This window comes from Talpa occidentalis, unplaced genomic scaffold (assembly GCF_014898055.3).
Source record: "Talpa occidentalis isolate TD23 unplaced genomic scaffold, MPIMG_talOcc4v2.1 talOcc4.5, whole genome shotgun sequence".
NCBI classification, from domain to species: domain Eukaryota; kingdom Metazoa; phylum Chordata; class Mammalia; order Eulipotyphla; family Talpidae; genus Talpa; species Talpa occidentalis.
In genome coordinates this window covers 77,944,878-77,963,311 of record NW_023604861.1, presented here as the reverse complement: position 1 = coordinate 77,963,311, position 18,434 = coordinate 77,944,878, and the positions used below count along the sequence as shown (strand labels likewise).

General features: G+C 43.6%; 1 long non-coding RNA gene across 9 annotated transcripts in view; it reads right to left on the bottom strand.

The window, feature by feature from the left end:
- Nucleotides 1-3,160: 3,160 nt before the first annotated feature.
- Nucleotides 3,161-18,434, bottom strand: part of LOC119259006 (uncharacterized) — a 28,873-nt gene continuing 13,599 nt past the window's right edge. For 3 of the 9 annotated variants that reach the window (XR_005128371.2, XR_005128372.2, XR_005128373.2), the window contains exon 3: nucleotides 17,251-18,085. This is a non-coding gene — a long non-coding RNA (uncharacterized LOC119259006). Of the gene's footprint in view, nucleotides 3,622-3,821; nucleotides 4,114-4,592; nucleotides 4,659-5,368; nucleotides 5,430-7,017; nucleotides 7,201-8,186; nucleotides 8,452-8,574; nucleotides 8,732-11,233; nucleotides 11,369-17,248; nucleotides 18,086-18,434 lie in introns of those variants that run through there. The other 6 variants (XR_008554330.1, XR_008554331.1, XR_008554333.1 and 3 more) reach the window with 5 other exon arrangements.

Below are 18,434 nucleotides of genomic sequence, written 5' to 3'. Positions count from 1 at the left end.
TCCAGACTAAACTGAAATGCACAGTAGATTTACAAAACAAAGAACAGCCTGTGTAGGGCGTGGTGGGCCTTTGATTTCAAATTCCAGATGCATATAAGTTGATGAATTCAGGATGTTTGTATTTGAAAGACTGATGGCAAATAACAAAAGTCATGGAACATTTTCAAATTAAAATTAGTTCTAGTTCTCTTGTCTCTTCCTCAAGCACAAAAATGTCCCTGCTTGGGAGGTGGAGGATTCAGATGGCCTGTGGCACTAAACTTTGGTTGCTGTGGAAATGGCCTCCGCCCTGACACAGGGCCTCAGAGGTGGGAAGGCGGTTCCAGTCCTGGTCCTTATCAAGGTTTGTGAACTCAGCACATTTCCTGGCCCAGAGCCCCACAGACCTGTGGTGTCTGGTTTTAGCACGCTGCCACTCCCTGCCAGAAAGCCTCCCCACCTTCCTAAGAGCATGAAGGATCTTGGGAAGTCACCGGGAATGCTCAGAGACCAAACTCATCTCCAGTCTGGGGACCCCCCCATTTCCTTTCCAACATGAAAGAACCTAATTATTACATTGCAGGGGCCTTAGGAGGTTTCTTTAATGTATGTCACAATGTCTATCAAATCCCAATCAGAGCTCCATAAATGTTAATTCTGGGTGTAAAATGTTTCCTTCTCAATGTCCAAATTGCTAGTGAACAGGTGTCTACTCTCAAGTGGACAGGAAATGTCCTGAGAATCTAAATTACAGGGCAGTATGAATGACTGAAAATGGATTTCCCCACCTGCTTCTCAGTGTAGATGACTATCTTTTCAAAAAACAAACAAACAAGAAGAGACATTTGGAGAAGTAAATTCCCAGTGCAAAGTTGCTTACTGGTCTGGGCCCTAGAGCAAGATTCTCCTTCTCCCACTAATTACCAGTGAGAGACCTTAGGCAAATTACTTAATCCGTCTGTTTTCCATGTGCCTAAAACTGATTTGCTGTTAATAATACTGTATCTCACAGGATGGTTGGTAGGCAAAATGAATGAATACCAGTGACATAGGTCAGACAGTGCCTGGGACATAAATATTAGTTATTAACATTGATGATGGCATTTCCAGTGTAGCTGTAGACAAGGTGGCATTCCTGAATGGTTGCTTTCATGCCCAAGTTCAAGCCCAGTGCCCATGCACCAGGTGGCTTCATGCTTACAGCAACCACGAACAATCTACTTGTTTGGAAAGACAACTTGAATGGGGAGGTAACCTGCCTTTTAACAAGGGTTAAACAAGGGTGTGCCAGAAGAACTGCATTTTCACTTCTATTATTACCAGGGAGCCAGGAATTATAGGACCTACAGATGCCCTTATCTTTTGAACAAGGTGAATTTGCAAAGGAACTAAGAAGTCATTTCCATAATTCAACACATCAGTGATACAAAACCTAGCATTTGTATCCCACTTTATACAGAACAGAAGTCTATAGTTTCACCTCTTTGCCTGGTTGAAGCAGGAGAGATGCAGTGTACCACAAGCAGGGAAGATCACCCAAAAGGAAGGGGAACCTGGGGTTTCAGGCCTGCCTTTACATCCTCCCTCTCTGGAACTCAGTTTCCTCACCTGTTAATTGCGGAAAGTGGACTAACTATTCCACAAGATTCCCAAGAGCAAAAGAAAAATGACTCGAAAACTTCACAGAAAGGGAAATTAAGCAAGAGCTATGAAACTATTAAGTGGTTTGCCTAATATTAAGTGACGAAAGTGAACTAGCCATTACAAACTTCCCACATTCAAGACTGGACACCTGATCTTCCTTCATCCCAAACCCATTCCAGCACAGCCTACTTTGTCCTGATCTCAAGCAAATCCATCCTTCCAGTCCCCCAGCTGGAAAACCTTGGTGTCATCCCTAATGCCTTTATTTCTCTGATACCTTATCTTCCGTGTATCAGCAAATCCTGTTGGTGCTGCCTTCATTATAGATGTGGAATCAGAACACTTCTCAGCACTCAGCCTCTTCAGGACACCCTCATTGGTCCCCACTCTGCTAGGCTGAGGGGCAAGGGAAAGTGGGGAGGCTCTTGCAGCAACATCTTCAGGCCCCATATCCCCGCATATAAATAAACCGCATTCTTACCTTGCTGTTTTCATGCTGGGGCAGCTGTCTTTGTTGGTTTTGTAGGAATTCATTATACATTCTAGATATTAATCTCTGGTTTGTTTTAGACACTGTAAATAATACCTTCCTCCATTCTGTCAGCTGTCTATTAATTTTGTCCATGGTGTCCTTTATGAAACAGACTTTTATTGAACTTTTTGTCTTATGATTTATGCTTTTCATGATTTAAAGAAATCTTTCCTTAACTCTAGATCACAAAGAAGTCTACTAGTTATTTCTATCAACATTTTAATTTTACCATTCAGTCTAAGGCTTTTAATCACCCTATAATCCAGTTTTGTATATGGTATTAGATAGGAATTTAGCTTAATTTTCTTCTATAAGGTGAAACAAACTCACCTATTAAGTATTTAATCCTTTGTCCATTGCTTTATGTAATATATTATATAACTAGATTCTCATGTATGTAGGTGATTATCTCTTGAACTCTATTCTGTTTCATTGGCCCAATTGCCTATTCTTACACCAAAACCACTCTGCTTTTATTATTGTGGCTATTCGTTTAGTCAATCACCATCACCTCCCACCCCCCAGTTTTATTGAGAAATAGTTGATAAAAAATTGTATATATTTGAAGAGTTCATCTTGGTGATTTGATATACATATGCACTGTGAAATGATTACACCAATCAAAAAAGTTAAGACATGCATCACCTCACAGTTAACTTTGTGTGTGTACGTGGTAAGCATACTGAAAATCTACTCTCAGAAAATTTCAAGTATACTGTATAATATTATTTATGAACTACAGTTACCATGCTGAACAACAGACCTAGAAAACGCATTCATCTTATAACTCAAAGTCTGAAAGTTTGTACCCTTAACTGACCTTTCCCTCCTTCTCTATCCCTTCCCATCACCCATCAGCCCCTACCAAAAACCATTCTACTCTTACTATGGTTTTTTAGTATGACTTAATAGCTGACAAGGCAAGAACTCATACTTTATTTTTAAGGGTAACATATTGCATAATATACATAATATATTGTTTTCAATATAAAGTTGATTCAGCTATTTATGGAATTATATCTCTATGTAAATTTTAGAATAATATTTTAATTGATTTCCTCAAACTCTTTGACAGATGCTCCTAATGAGTTAACACAAGAGTCAAAGTTTACTTTGGGGAGAATGGATACTTGTCCCCAGTGGTCCCACCCATCAGACCATGTATGATGATCATCTCTTACGTACTATATCAGAGTTTTCTTTTGTTTTAAATTTTGAAATAACCACAAAGCTTTAAAAATTGTGAATATACAGAACAAGGAAGTGTTTTTTTCCCCTTCGAAGTCATTTGAAAGTAAATTGTTGACCTGCCGTAATACCTATTTCAAATATACAACTGAAGGATAGGATTTCCCAAGATGTTCAGAACACGCCTTTATCAGACGTGTCATTTTGGCTTGTGGATTATTTCAAGTGAGGTCAGGAACTTCAGGTTCAAGAGGAACTTCTACCACTCCCTTAACTACCTAGAGAAATAAAAATTGGAGTTATTCAGAATTAGGATTTTTAATCAGAAATAAACTCTGTATCAGAGAAACCCATTTATATGGCAGAGCAAACATCTATTTGCAAAGTAACTGATCTTTACCACATGAACCACTCACTCCTGTCATGTGAGCCCCCTCCTCCCTCCTTGGAGTCCCCAGGAGTCTATCTCATTGTTTTTTAAGATTTATTTATTTATGCATACAAGAACTGGGGTGTAGGCCAGAGGTATGGGGGGTGAGAGGATTCACCAGAGGCAGAGTAGGAGCAGAACAGGCAGATCTACTGAATACACTGCTGAGGGGAGCAGCTGGAGAAACAGGAGAGGTCTGCTGCGCCATGTGGATTGCTCCCTGGCAACCTGGGATCAAACTTGTGCTGCAGTGGCTGGTGATAGCTTGATTGCACTGTGTCTTTAATCCACGTGCCACCAGGGAGGCCCCAAATGTTCAATTTAGTAACTTATTTATTATCTGTATAGAAAAAAATTCTGTTATATTCAAAGAGTTATAATCCATCATCATTGTTATTATTTCGATGTTCAAACTATCCCCAGTGTGGCTATTGGGAGCCTCTCTAGTGGGAATCCTTTGGACATGTCCCCATTATTTGAGCACATCCCTGCTTTCTGGGACAATGGAATATGCCAGGGCAAGTCTTTGGATACTTTCCTCACCCTACCCCACCTAGAAACTGACTCTTGTTGGGTCACCACCCCTCCCTCACACACACACACACACACACACGCACGCACGCACACACGCACGCACGCACACACGCACGCACGCACGCACGCACACACATACCCACCTAAGCTTGCACCAGTTCCAAAACCTGATACTCTGCCACTGACTCCCATTGCCAACCACGGAAGCATGTCTTGCTCTGCCACACCAAAGGCTAAAAACCAAATCAGAAGGAAAGGAAGCAAAGGGAAGAGGAAGAGCCTTACCTAAGTTATTGAAGTTTTCTATATCCTTGCTGTATTCACTTGCCAGGGCTGCCATAATCTGTGTGGCTTAAACAATAGAAATTAATTTTCTCCCAGTTCTAGAGACTAGAAATCTGGATTAAGATACCCACAGAGGGGCCTCCCTGGTGGCACAATGGGTTAAGCACAACACTATGAAGCAATATGCAGCCTCTGCAGCATGAGTTCGCAACCCCGGCTGGCCAGGGAGCAACCCACATGGTGCAGCAGACCTCTCCTGATTCGCCCACTGCTCCCCTCAGCAGTGTATTTTGTCAGTCTGCCTGTTCTGTTCCCCGCTCTATCTCTGGTGAATCCTCTCACCCCCCACACCTAGGCCTGTACCCCAGCTCTTGTATGCATAAGTAAATCTTAAAATAATAAAAAAAAGCTTTACTATTTAAAAAAAAAAAGTTATATGGGCCTCCCCGGTGGCGCAGTGGTTGAGCGCTGGGTTGCGAAGCTGCCCGCGGCCTCTGCGGCGCCGGTTCGATCCCCGGCTGCTCCCCGGCCACTGGAGGAGGGTCCCACATGGTGCGCAGACCTCTCCTGCCGCCCGCTGCTCCCCTCAGCAGTGTACTTCGGTCCTTCTGCCTGCTCTGCTCCCCGCTCTGGCTCTGGTGAATTCTCTCACCCTCCCGCGCTTCTGACTGTACCCAGTGCATGTATAAACAAACAAACAAACAAACAAATAAATAAAAACATGCCTCTATAAAAAAAAAAAAAAGAAAAAAAAATTAAAAAAAAAAAAAAGTTACCCATAGAATTGGTTTCATTCTAAGGTCTCTCTCTCCTTGGCTGGCAAATGACTGCTTCTCCCTGTTATAAGGATGCAGATCATATTAGATTAGGTCTGACCCTAATGACCACATTTTAATTTAATTACCACTTTAGCAATCCTATCTCCAAGTATGTAACATTCAGAGGTACTGGTAGTAAGGACTTCAACATAGGAATTTGGGAAAATGGATATAATTCAGTGCAAAACTCTTTTTTTTTTTTTTTAAAGATTTATTTATTTATTTATTTATACATGCACTGGGTACAGTCAGAAGCGTGGGAGGGTGAGAGAATTCACCAGAGCCAGAGCGGGGAGCAGAGCAGGCAGAAGGACCGAAGTACACTGCTGAGGGGTGCAGCGGGCGGCAGGGGAGGTCTGCGTGCCATGTGGGACCCTCCTCCGATGGCCGGGGAGCAGCCGGGGATCGAACCGGTGCTGCCGAGGCTGCGGACAGCTTCGCAACCCAGCGCTAAACCGCTGCGCCACCGGGGAGGCCCTCAGTCCAAAACTCTTGATGAGGATAATTCCTAGATAATTTATGGTTCTAGATGACTATATTGAATGTTCATTTATATTTTAATTATGGTTTTAGATGATTATTGCAGGCATACACAAATATTTTATTGATTTTTATATGTTGACCAGCAATCTTCCTGAACTTAATTATTAAATCGAATTCATTGCTAATTGCTTCCTTTAATATCAATTAAACATTTATCTCATTATCTGACATCCCCTCCTTGACCAGCTTTATTTCCCAAGGGTCACCATTTGCTGTTGGAATCTTCACCTTCTCTAGTTAGATTCCCATAGACAACTCCCTATGGCAGAATCTGGAGGAGAATACAAGATCACAAATGGGATTTTTCTTTAAGATTGGAGAAATTTGGGCCTCCCTTGGTTAAGTATCAGCACTCTTACTTCAAAGTACTCTGTGGTGGCCTGACTTCCATCCCTGGCCAGGGAGCAGGCCCATATGGTGTAGCAGATCTCTTCTGTTTGGCCCGCTGTTCCCTTTAGCGGGGTATTTTAGTAGATCTGCCTGCTCTGCTCCCCACTCTATCTCTGGTGAATCCTCTCACATCTCCCGCACTTCTGGCCTATACCCCAGCTCTTCTACACAAAATAAAATAAAAATCTTTTAAAAAGATAGGAGAGGGGCCTCCCTGGTGGTGCAAGGGGTTAAGCACGGCACTATGAAGGAATCCGCAGCCTCTGCAGCACGAGTTCAATACCTGGCCGACCAGGGAGCAACCCACATGGCACAGCAGACCTCTCCTGTCTCACCAGCTGTTTCCCTCAGCAGTATATTTCAGTCAGTCTGCCTGCTCTTTCCCACTCTTGTCTCTGGTGATTCCTCTTACTCCCACCCCCCGCACCTCTGGCACCTTCCTTAAAAGACATAAGGAAAAAACTCTTACTGAACAAGAAATTGAAATGAGAAAAGGGATAATCTGGTACATTAGAAATCTGGTATGAGATTTTATTTTTATTTATTTTTTTAAAGATTTATTTTATTTTTGTATGCATACAAGAACTGGGGTGTAGGCCAGAGGGGCGGGGGGTGAGAGGATTCACCAGAGACAGAGTGAGGAGCACAACAGGTGACTCTACTGAAATACTTACTCCTGAGGGAGCAGTGGGCGAGACAGGAGAGGTCTGTTGTGCCATGTGGGTTAGCTCCCTCGCTGGTGATCGAACCCATGTTGCAGTGGCTGGCAACAGCCTGACAGTACTGAGACTGAAGGCCCTGGTATGAGATTTTAGCTGAGATGGCAGACTTAACATTGGACTGGAAAGGGAGAATACCTGGGAATGGGAAAGGATGGTAAGTCGGGAATGCAGAGTTAGATTGTAAGATCTCCTGTCTAGGGCCTCCCTGGTAGCGCAAGGGGTTAAGATGCAGCCTATGAAGATATCAGCAGCCGCTGCAGCACGAGTTCGATCCCCAGCCGGCCAGGGAGCAACCCCCATGGCAAATCAGACCTCTCCTGACTCATCCACTGCTCCCCTCAGCAGTGTATTTCAGTCAGTCTGCCTCTTCTGTTCCCTACTCTTGTCTCTGGTGAATCCTTTCACCCTCTGCATCTCTGTCCTGTACCTCAGTTCTTGTATGCATAAATAAATAAATCTTTAAAAAAAAAAAGAGAGAGAGAGAGAGATCTCCTGTCTAATAGCTTTACCTCTAACGTCATCTGTTTTAAATCACGGGGGTATTGGATTGCATGAGGAAGTCGGGGTTTGGATGGAGGACCAAAGGAGAACTGCAAAAGTTTGTTGCAATCACATTATTTTTTCCTTTGTCCTACCATGATTTTGTTATGTAAGAAATAAACCAGTCCCTGCTCATATCCCCATGAGAACTGAGAACAAGAGCTGTTGACCAAGAATTTAGTCAACTCCCTTCAGAATGTTCAGGAAGTATATGACTCTTCTTTTTTTTTTTTTAAAGATTTATTTATTTATTTATACAAGCACTGAGTACAGTCAGAAGCGTGGGAGGGTGAGAGAATTCACCAGAGCCAGAGCGGGGAGCAGAGCAGGCAGAAGGACCCTAGTACACTGCTGAGGGGAGCAGCGGGTGGCAGGAGAGGTCTGCACGTCATGTGGGACCCTCCTCCGGTGGCCGGGGAGCAGCCGGGGATCGAACCAGCACTGCAGAGGCTGCGGGCAGCTTCACAACCCAGCGCTCAACCGCTGCGCCACCGGGGAGGCCCTCTTCTTTTTTTTTTTTAAGATTTATTCATTTATGCATACAAGAACTGGGGTATAGGCCAGATGGGGGAGTGTCTCACCAGAGACAGTGTGGGGAGCAAAAAGGCTGATTGACTGAAATACACTGCTGAGGGGAGCAGTGGGCGAGACAGGAGAGGTCTGCTGCACCATGTACGTAGCTCCCTGGCTGGGGATCGAACTCATGCTGCAGTGGCTGCCGATAGCTTCATAGTGCTGAGACTTAACTCCTTGCACCACCAGGCAGGCCCCTCTTTTATTTCTTGCAGCTTGTACTGCATGAGAATTCACGTTTCTCTTTGGGAAGATGTGTGGATATGTCCATATCTAGAAGATAAGAAAACACTCTCCTGAATTTGTCAGGACAATGACTATTCATACTGCAGCTTTAATGAGGGGAAAACCTAAAATTAATCTCAGCTGAAAGACACCATACCCATACCAACATACCTTGTAACTTGGGTCCCAGAATGAGATACACTGAACCAATCAAAGGCTCCAGGTGGTCACTGGTCCAAGGAGAGACACATGAAACAATGAAATCTAACCTGAAGTTTGGAGCCCAGAGCCAGGGACCAGTCTACGTCAGTTAAGTCAACTCACAAACCTATGAGCATGAGAATAAAAGATGATTGTTTTATTTTTGTAATAATTTTTTTATTGAGGTAACATTGGTTTACAATAGGGGTTATTATTTTAAATAACTGAGCATCAGGTTAATTTTTTAGACAGCATAACAATGGCAGTAGGTGACTGACACACCATTTTACATCAGAAGGGTCCAACTCTAGAAAAGGGGGTGAAGGGCAGGGGTAGGCAGTTTGAGTAACATAAGCAGTAGTGTCTCTATTTTATTGGTAAGCTATATTTATTCACTGATTTGTTCATTCAAAGCTGTCTAATGAGCATCTATTAAGATGTAGACAGAAGTCAAAAGAGTAAGCAAAAAATCCTTACCCTATGGATTTCATTTCAGTATGTGAGAGACATTTTCTATAGGTTTGTGTGAGCAGGGAAATGTATATAGAATGTCTTCATCTTGGGGCAGCATGCTCACTTACATTTTTTAGTTACAATGAAACAAGCTTTTAACCGACTTAGTTCCTCTCTTTACTTCCCTTTTAAGAGGAGTGACTTGTTCTGAGTTCCTACTATTTGACTAGTACTAAAACTACCTTATTTTAAATCATTACAAAATCTTAATAATGGTTAACAATATTCCTACTATGTATAAGAGGAAACTGAGGGAAGAAAGGTGAAGGAATTTATAGTCACACAGCTAGGAAAGAACTGGGGGTTTGAACACAGTTGTGTACAGCTATGAAGCCCTCTGTGTTTTTTTTTAAGATTTGTTTATGCATACAAGAACTGGGGTGTAGGCCAGAGGTGTGTGTGGGGGTGAGAGGATTCACCACAAGACAGAGTGGGGGAATAGAACAGACATACACTGAAATACACTGAAATACACAGTGTACACTGAAATACACTGCTGAGGGGAGCAGTGGGTGAGTCAGGAGAGATCTGCTGCTCCCTGGGTGGGGATCGAACTCGTGCTGCAGTTACTGTGGATAGCTTCATAGGTTCCCCATCTTAACCCCTTGCGCCACCAGGGAAGCCCTATGAAGCCCTCTTTTGATGATGAACCATAAACTTGGCATTGTCCTGGAAGCTTCTAGATTAAAAGAAAATATTCTCTAGTATCAGCTCACTCCATGTGCCATGAAAATGGTAGTTTCTGGGACACCTCTAGGACTTCATCTTTTCCCACTAACTATACTTTTTCTGACTCATATTCCATGAACACATGTGGTTTAAGGCAACTAGAAATTCTTCAAATGGTTACACATCTAAAAACATATAATCCTGATTAACACTTAAAATTTCTTATCTAAAATCTAATCCCAAACCCCATTTCAAAAAAAGGTAGTAGAAAATAACTGCTTGCCATGTAGTAATAACCTTATCAATATAAATAATCAAATGTTAAAGATGTTAGCTCTACTGGCCAAATTTGAAACAATTTGAGCATAAAAAATAATCACAGTAGGGCCTCCCCAGTGGCGCAGCAGGTGAAGCTGTGAAGCTGTCCGCGGCCTCAGCAGTGCCGGTTCGATCCCGACTGGCCAGTGAGAATCCTACATGGTGTGGCAGACCTCTCCTGTCTTGCCCGCTGCTCCACTCAGCAATATATTTCAGTCAGTCTGCCTGTTCTTTTCCCTGCTCTGTCTCCGGTGAATCCTCTTACCCTCCCGCAGATCTGGCCTGTACCCCTGTTCTTGTATAAAAATAAATCTTAAAAAAAAAAAAAAGTTTGTGGGTGTGATAGATTGCAATGTATTGGAAAATGTACATATTCTCAGGAAATACATAAAAAAGTAGAGTGAAGTCTCAAGCTGTGTGCAATTTACTTTGAAGAGATTTATTGGGGTGAAATGGGGGGAGAGAGAATAATCTAAGAGGTGTAAAGGGGAAGAATAGAGAGAGAAAGCAAATGTTAACTGCTGAATTTAGGTGAGAAATCTAAGGACTTCACTCCTTTTTTTCTTTCATCTGTATGGTAAGCTTAAAATATTTTAAAATAAAAATTGGGAAAAGAAAAAAAGGTGTTGAAATTCAGTTCCTTACTTTGCTGGCATTTCAAAAATGCCAAGATTTGAAATACAAGCTGAGGTCCTGGGTCAGTTGTTTGTCCTCACTGCAAACCCACACTCAGGGTCCAGCTTTTTACTTTGGGTCACATCCAGCCAGACGCTAACCAAATGAGGCACTGGCTCCACCCCCCACTTCCCCCAGTCTGGGGCTTTATGATGAGGGTTGGAGCTGGCTTTGATAGATAGATAATAGGATATATTCATGCATTGCTGGGAGAGCCTGTGAGGGATGAGTCAGGAAAAGGAGATGAGGGGGCAGAGAGATGGGAAATTTGCAGCCCGAAACAACCCGGGAATGTGTGGGAAATGTGGAGGATGGGAGTGTGGGAAAAGGGGAAGCAGCAGGGGCTTATCTAAAAACCCTTTAATACAAAAACAACAGGGGAAGGCGTATTTGGTTTTGTTTATTTACGTACCACATGTTCCCGCTGTGTAGTAGGCAGGGAGCACTTACTTACCTGCATTTCCTCATCCTGCAGGCCATCACCAGCTTCCTGCCATCTGCTTTCAACGACCCTTCCTTTACTTGCAAACTGCTTGTCTTCTTCAAGCTAACGTGCCCAAAGTAGACTTGGAATATGTGTGCAGACAGACTGTAGGAGGGCAGGGGTAGAAACAGGAAGACCAGTTTGGAAGCTTTTACAGTTTTGTCAGTAACCAGTGATGGTGGCCTGGACCAGGGGGTTACAGAGGAGGTGGTGTGCTTCAGGATGCACTCAAGGCAGAAGCCAACAGTGCTGCCTTGCCTACAAATATCACAGGCCCCTCACGTTTCCCATTTCTGTGGCTCATATTCTTATTACTCTACTTTTTTTTTTTTTTATAATTAACTTCTTTTTTTTGTTTGAGATTTTTTTTGTTTATTTATTTATACAAGCACTGGGTACAGTCAGAAGCGCGGGAGGGTGAGAGAATTCACCAGAGCCAGAGCAGGAGCAGAGCAGGCAGAAGGACCAAAGTACACTGCTGAGGGGAGCAGCGGGCGGCAGGAGAGGTCTGCGCGCCATGTGGGACCCTCCTCCAGTGGCCGGGGAGGATCTGGGGATCGAATGGGCGCTGCAGAGGCTGCGGGCAGCTTCGCAACCCAGCGCTCAACCGCTGCACCACTGGGGAGGCCCCTATTACTCTACTTTTAAATTTTTTTTTAATTGAGTAATGTTGGTATGCAACACTGTATCTGACGTATGGGTCATCACATCAATCTTCCCACCAAGGCACCCACGGTCCTCCACCATAATCCATAGGGCACCCTCCACACTTTGCTCTCCATCCTTCCCCTCCCCATCTGGTAGCCTCAGTTCTACCGTGAGATTTCTAGTTTTCATTTGGTTGGTTTTGTCTGTTCCTTTGTTTTTGTTGCTCTATATTCCACACATAAGTGAAATCATCTAGTATTTGTCTTTCTCATGATTCATGTCACTCAGCATAATCCCCTCCAATTTCATTCATATTTTCAAAAATGACAAGAGTTCATCTTTTTTATATAGCTGAGTAGTATTCCATTGTATCTATATAATCTGTGGTTTATATTCTTTTTTTTTAACATTTTTTCTTTTAAGATTTATTTATTTATTTATACAAGTACTGGGTACAGTCAGAAGCGCGGGAGGGTGAGAGAATTCACCAGAGCCAGAGCAGGGAGCAGAGCAGGCAGAAGGACCGAAGGACACTGCTGAGGGGAGCAGCGGGTGGCAGGAGAGGTCTGCGTGCCATGTGGGACCCTCCTTTGGTGGCTGGGGAGCAGCCGGGGATGGAACCGGCACTGCAGAAGCTGCGGGCAGCTTCACAACCCAGTGCTCAACTGCTGCGCCACCGGGGAGGCCCTGTGGTTTATATTCTTAACTGGAGGGCTCACTTTCTCAGTCACAATGTTACTGGGCAGGGAGAGGGGCACCCCAGAGCCCCCAAACCTGCCTGCTCTAAAGAGGTTCTGCCATCCACCACATCAACACAAAACATATGAGACTTTAATGAAAAGGAACTTTAATACAATTAGTAAACAATACAGAAAGGCAAAGAATATAGTTCCTAAATCAAGCACCCAAAGTTACCCGTCCCCTCATGGGTAAAAGTCCACCCAAGCAGGATTGTCCCAGGGCAAGGCCCCAAAGCCTGCCACAAGTCTAAAGCACCTTTCAGTGGGGACCCACAGAAAAAGATCAGAAAAAATCAGACAAGTCTGGGAGGAAAAGAGCTACATCAAAATCAAGACACAACCCGCCACTGTTACCTCCCCATGAGGCTCACCCACATCTTTGTCACCCAGTCCACAACCAAAAGGCAAGCGCAGTTTCTTCATGTGTCTCTCTGCTCCATGTGCCTCCTCGAGGGCTCCTTCTGGCTCCATCCTGCTTCCTTCCTTCCTCAGTCCCCTCTGCAGCTTCTTCTCTTCTCTTTAGCTCCACCCTCCCTTGGGTGGGGCAGGGTACCTGGAATTTCCCCTTCTCCTGGGGACCACCCTGTTACAACAAGACTAGCTGGAGTATGGACAAATCCATCCAACACTAGCCGAAGGGCATGTCCTCCTGATAGATTGCTCAGCAACATCAAAGGAAGTGGGATCTGATGAATATCCTACCTTTTCTAGGGTGCCTATGTCCCACAGGGTGAGGCCTGCCTCCTATGAGCTCAAGCACAGCCACGTCTGTAGTGATAATCTCCAGCCTGTCCCGAGCATACGCTTCACTGAGTTTTCACTATCTGGGGAGGCCTCTCCTGGCCCTTGATTAGATTCTGTCCCTGTTCTATGTTCGTGTGGTGCCCAATTCTCCCCATTATAATCCTCACTGTATTTTACCTAATATGCTTATTAAATTATCTGTCTTTCATGCTAGACTGAAAAGCTTTATGAAGAAAAGACAATGTTATACTCAAAACTGACCACAGTGCCTGGATGTTTTTGCTTTTTATTTCTTCAATTGAGGTAACATTGGGTTTACAATGTTGTTTGTGTCAAGGAGGCATAGGGTCTCCCCCTTCAGGTGATGTTACCACATCTCATCACCCAAGCACCCACAGACACTGAGTAAGTGATTAGTGACTCTTAATTTTCAAAACAATTCTTCCAAGGCAGGTGGTATGAGGGGAAGGAAATGTTGCGAGTTGTGGCCAAAAAGCTACCTGTTGGAGGAACAGGAAGCAGCATCCAGGTCCCAACTCTTTTCCCACTGTGCTTCACCTGGTGCAAGAAGAAACACCAATTCATTTAATCAATCCACCACAGACAACAACAGGCTCCTCTCTGGGGTAATATAAAAAGGAGTAAGATTTGTATTCAGATGCTGAAAACCAAATTCAAGGAAATTGACATGCAAATATATAATAATCCCATTAGTGTGATAAATACCTAAGGGGCTACGAGGAGGAACATCTAATAACTCTACCTGGGTAGGGGAAGGCTTAAACGCATCCATCTGATCTGGGTTTCAAAAATGTAAGTATTTTGCTAGAGACAGAGAACAAATCAGGAAAGGCTACTAAAAAGGAGGGCTGAAGGGCCTCCCTGGTGGTGCCAGGGGTTGAGACGCAATCTATGAAGCTCACCACAGCCACTGCAGCACGAGTTCGATCCCCAGACAGGGATCTACCCACATGGCACAGCAGACCTCTCCTCACTCGCCCGCTGCTCCCCTCAGCAGTGTATTTCAGTCATTCCTTCTGTTCTGCTCCCTGCTCTGTCTCTGGTGAATCTTTTCACCCCACCCCCCACACCTCTAGCCTATACCCCAGTTCTTATATACACAAATAAATAAATCTTTAAAAAAAAAAAAGGGCTGATGGCAAGCACCTCCAAAGGTGGGTAACCTGGTTTCCTGTTCTGATGATAACTCTCAATCACCCATCCTGTCCAAGCCCTAGCAGCTGGCTTTAGAAAATGAAGGAATCAGTTCTGGGATCCCAGACTTGCTTAACTCAAAAGCATTTAATGCAACAAGACACCCACAGTGTGGAGCCAGGAATGTGTTATAGACATTCCTAGAGTTTACCTAACTGGGCCACACATACAGACTGAAACATTGGCTATGTGAATGGTGTTGGTTGGATTTGGCAATGCCCAATGCTCCACTATCACACACAGTGGCCTCGACACCTCATTTCAATTAGTATATAAAATCTAATTTTGCTACAAATGAAAGAACATTGCAGGTCATCTGTGGTATGTGTAAAGTGAGGTACAGTAATAGAACACTGGAACAAGGAACGACCACTGCTTTATTGGAACCTGGGAGAAATGGTTTCTTAATATAACAAATCCTGGGGCCTAGGATAAGTCGAACACTATGAAGCAATCCACAGCCTCTGCAGCACGATTTCAATCCCTGGCTGGCCAGGGAGCTACCCACATGGTGCAGCAGACCTCTCCTGACTTGCTCGCTGCTCCCCTCAGCAGTGTGCTTCGGTCGATCTGCCTATTCTGTTCCCCACTCTGTCTCTGGTGAATCCTCTCACCCACCGCACCTCTGGCCTGTACCCCCGTTCCTGTGTGCATAAATAAATCAATCTTTTTTAAAGCTTTATTTATTTATGCATACAAGAGCTGGGGTACAGGCCAGAGGTGCGGTGGGTGAGAGGATTCACCAGAGACAGAGTGGGGAACAGAATAGGCAGATCGACCGAAGCACACTGCTGAGGGGAGCAGCGAGCAAGTCAGGAGAGGTCTGCTGCACCATGTGGGTAGCTCCCTGGCTGGGGATCGAACTCATGCTGCAGAGGCTGTGGACAGCTTCATAGGTTGAATCTTAACCCCCTGCACCACCAGGGAGGCCCCAATAAATAAATCTTTTTTTAAAAAGAATATAACAGGGCCTCCCTGGTGGCGCAGCGGTTGAGCGCTGGGTTGCGAAGCTGCCCGCGGCCTCGGAGGCGCCGGTTCGATCCCCGGCTGCTCCCCGGCCACCGGAGGAGGGTCCCACATGGCGCGCAGACCTCTCCTGCCGCCCGCTGCTCCCCTCAGCAGTGTACTTCGGTCCTTCTACCTGCTCTGCTCCCCGCTCTGGCTCTGGTGAATTCTCTCACCCTCCCGCACTTCTGACTGTGCCCAGTGCATGTATAAACAAAAACAAACAAACAAATAAATAAATAAAACATGCCTCTATTAAAAAAAAAAAAAGAATATAACAAATATTCCAGGGCAATCAAAAGCCATGGCGCTGAAAAACAGCAAAGAGACTATTCTATAAGCATTGTTATATTGTAGTTGGGAGGGGGGGGGGTAGGGCAGAGGAAACTATTACCATAAGCATTTGAAGTGACAGTACATATTTAAGTAAGGAAGTATGTTGATCATATTTGCACTTGAGAAGGATTATAGATAGGAGTATGTATTAGGGACACATACTGCTTTTGAGCCATATGTATTAGAGGACAGAGGCAGGAGATTGTTTAGAATGTTAATGAAAAAATACCAGTGAGAGATAATGAGGCATCTATCTGGGTAATGGGAATGAAGAGGAGGAATGGATTCAGAAACTATTTAGGATATAGTCATCAAGACCTACATGACTAATTTCATGCGGGGAGAGGAGAAGATGACTTCTAAGTTTCAGACTTGAGAAAATAGTTGGATGGTGGTTGGACAGGGAGAGGGAGGAGGGAGTGAGAGGAGCGTGTGTGTGTGTGTGTGTGTGTGAAGAGTTCAGCTTTGTAACTGCTGAAGTAACTGTGGACATGAGCATGGGTTTCCAGTAGGTAGATGGTTCTTTGGTCTGTGATTCAGGAGAAAATTCTAGGCTATAGATAGTAATTTGAGAGTCATCAGAGTAAATATAGTAGGAGTGGATGAAGTAACCTATATAGAAGTAACCATATAGAAAGAGGAAAAGGCTGAGGACCCAAACTTAGAGAACATCAACACTTCAGGAGTAATTGGAAGCAACAGCCTATGAAGAAGACTGAGGACTTAAGCCTCACAAACTCCAAACTCTCAACACCATTGGGAGTCTGAGATATTCCAGCTCAGTTGGAATTGTCTTTGGCTGCATATAACAGAAACCTAGTAGACCAATCAGTCTATCCAGATTGGTTGTCCAGGCAGGGCTTAATGAAGTTATCAAGACTCATGCTCCTTCCAGTTCCTTTTGTCCTGATGGTATAAGATGATTGCTCCAGGGACTTCCCTGGTGATGTAGGGGTTAAAGTCTCAGTGCTATCAAGCTAACTAATGCCGGCCACTATGGCATGAGTTCAATCCCCTGCCAGGGAGCAACCCACATGGCGCAGCAGACCTCTCCTGTCTCGTGCGCTGCTCCCCTCAACAGTGTATTTCAGTATATCTGTCTGTTCTGCTCCCCACTCTCTCTGGTGAATCCTCTTACTCCCTCCACCCCCACACCTCTGGCCTATACCCCAGTTCCTGTATGTATAAATAAAAAAAAATCTTAAAAAAAATGATTGTTCCACACACCCAAGCATTAGACCTCCTTCCAAGTAGGCAGAAGGGCAAAGGCAAGGGCAAAGGACAAAGGCATCGGCCAAGTTTGTCTCCCCTTTTACTAGAAAAAAACAATAGTTTTCTGGGAATTTCTATCCATTAGACTAAAAACTACAACTCATTGATTAGGACTGGGGATATGAATAATTCACTGTGTGGGTACATGGGGGAAATAGGTAGTTTTTATTAAAAAATATTTTGTTTTGAAATAATTTCAAACTGACAGAAAACTTGCAAAAATAATACAAAGAAGTCCTGTATCCCCTTCACCCCAAATTTCCAAATATTAACATTTACCATAGTGCTTTACAGGTGCTCCTAAATACCATGACACAATGACCAACATCAGAATATTAACACAGATACAATGCTGTTATTTCATCTATAGTCACCATTTTGTCAATGGCCTTACTAAACGTCTTTTATTACAAAAAAAATTTTTTTTGCCTGTCAGGAACCCATCCAGGGTCATACTTTTTTTTTTTTAAATCATGTTGTTTTATTGTACTTTAATCTAGAAAGCTCCTCAGTCTGTCTTCATCTTTGATGGACATTTTTGAATACCAAAGGCCAGTTACTTTGTAGGATATCACTTATTTGGTTTTATCTGCTGTTTCCTCATGATTCAGGTTGCCCATTTTCGGCTGAGTACATGACGTGGTGTCCTCAGTGTGTCATATCAGGAAGCAGGTAACTGATTGTCCCGTTACTGGTGGTATGAACTTTGTTAAGGTGGTAAGGTGATCACGGTCAGATTTCTCTATTACAAAGTTACCCTTTGGAATTAATAAGAATCTGTGTAATTTATGCATTGAGATTGTTCATAAGTCTCTCATCAAACTTCCACGCACTAGTGTTAGCAGCCATTGATGATTCTTATCTGGAACGACATGGTGATTACAAAATGATGATTTTTTAAAATGCTGTCATTTATTCTATAATTTATTAGTTTGCCTTTTATCATATGGAAGAACTTTTCTTCTTCCATTTATTTGTTTCAGTATGGACTTACAAAATCTTAGTTCAGTCAATAGGTTGCAATCCACTCACTACTATCATTTTTTTTTCTTTTTTGGTGCTCAAATTGTTACACATTCTCCACGAGATCTTTTAAACTGGTTTATGACATGTCCCCATCATTTTCAGAGCATTTGTCTTATTTGAGATCACTGTTTTTAATAGGACACATTACCAGGCTCCTGTTAGTAAGGAATAAAAGAAGAAATGGA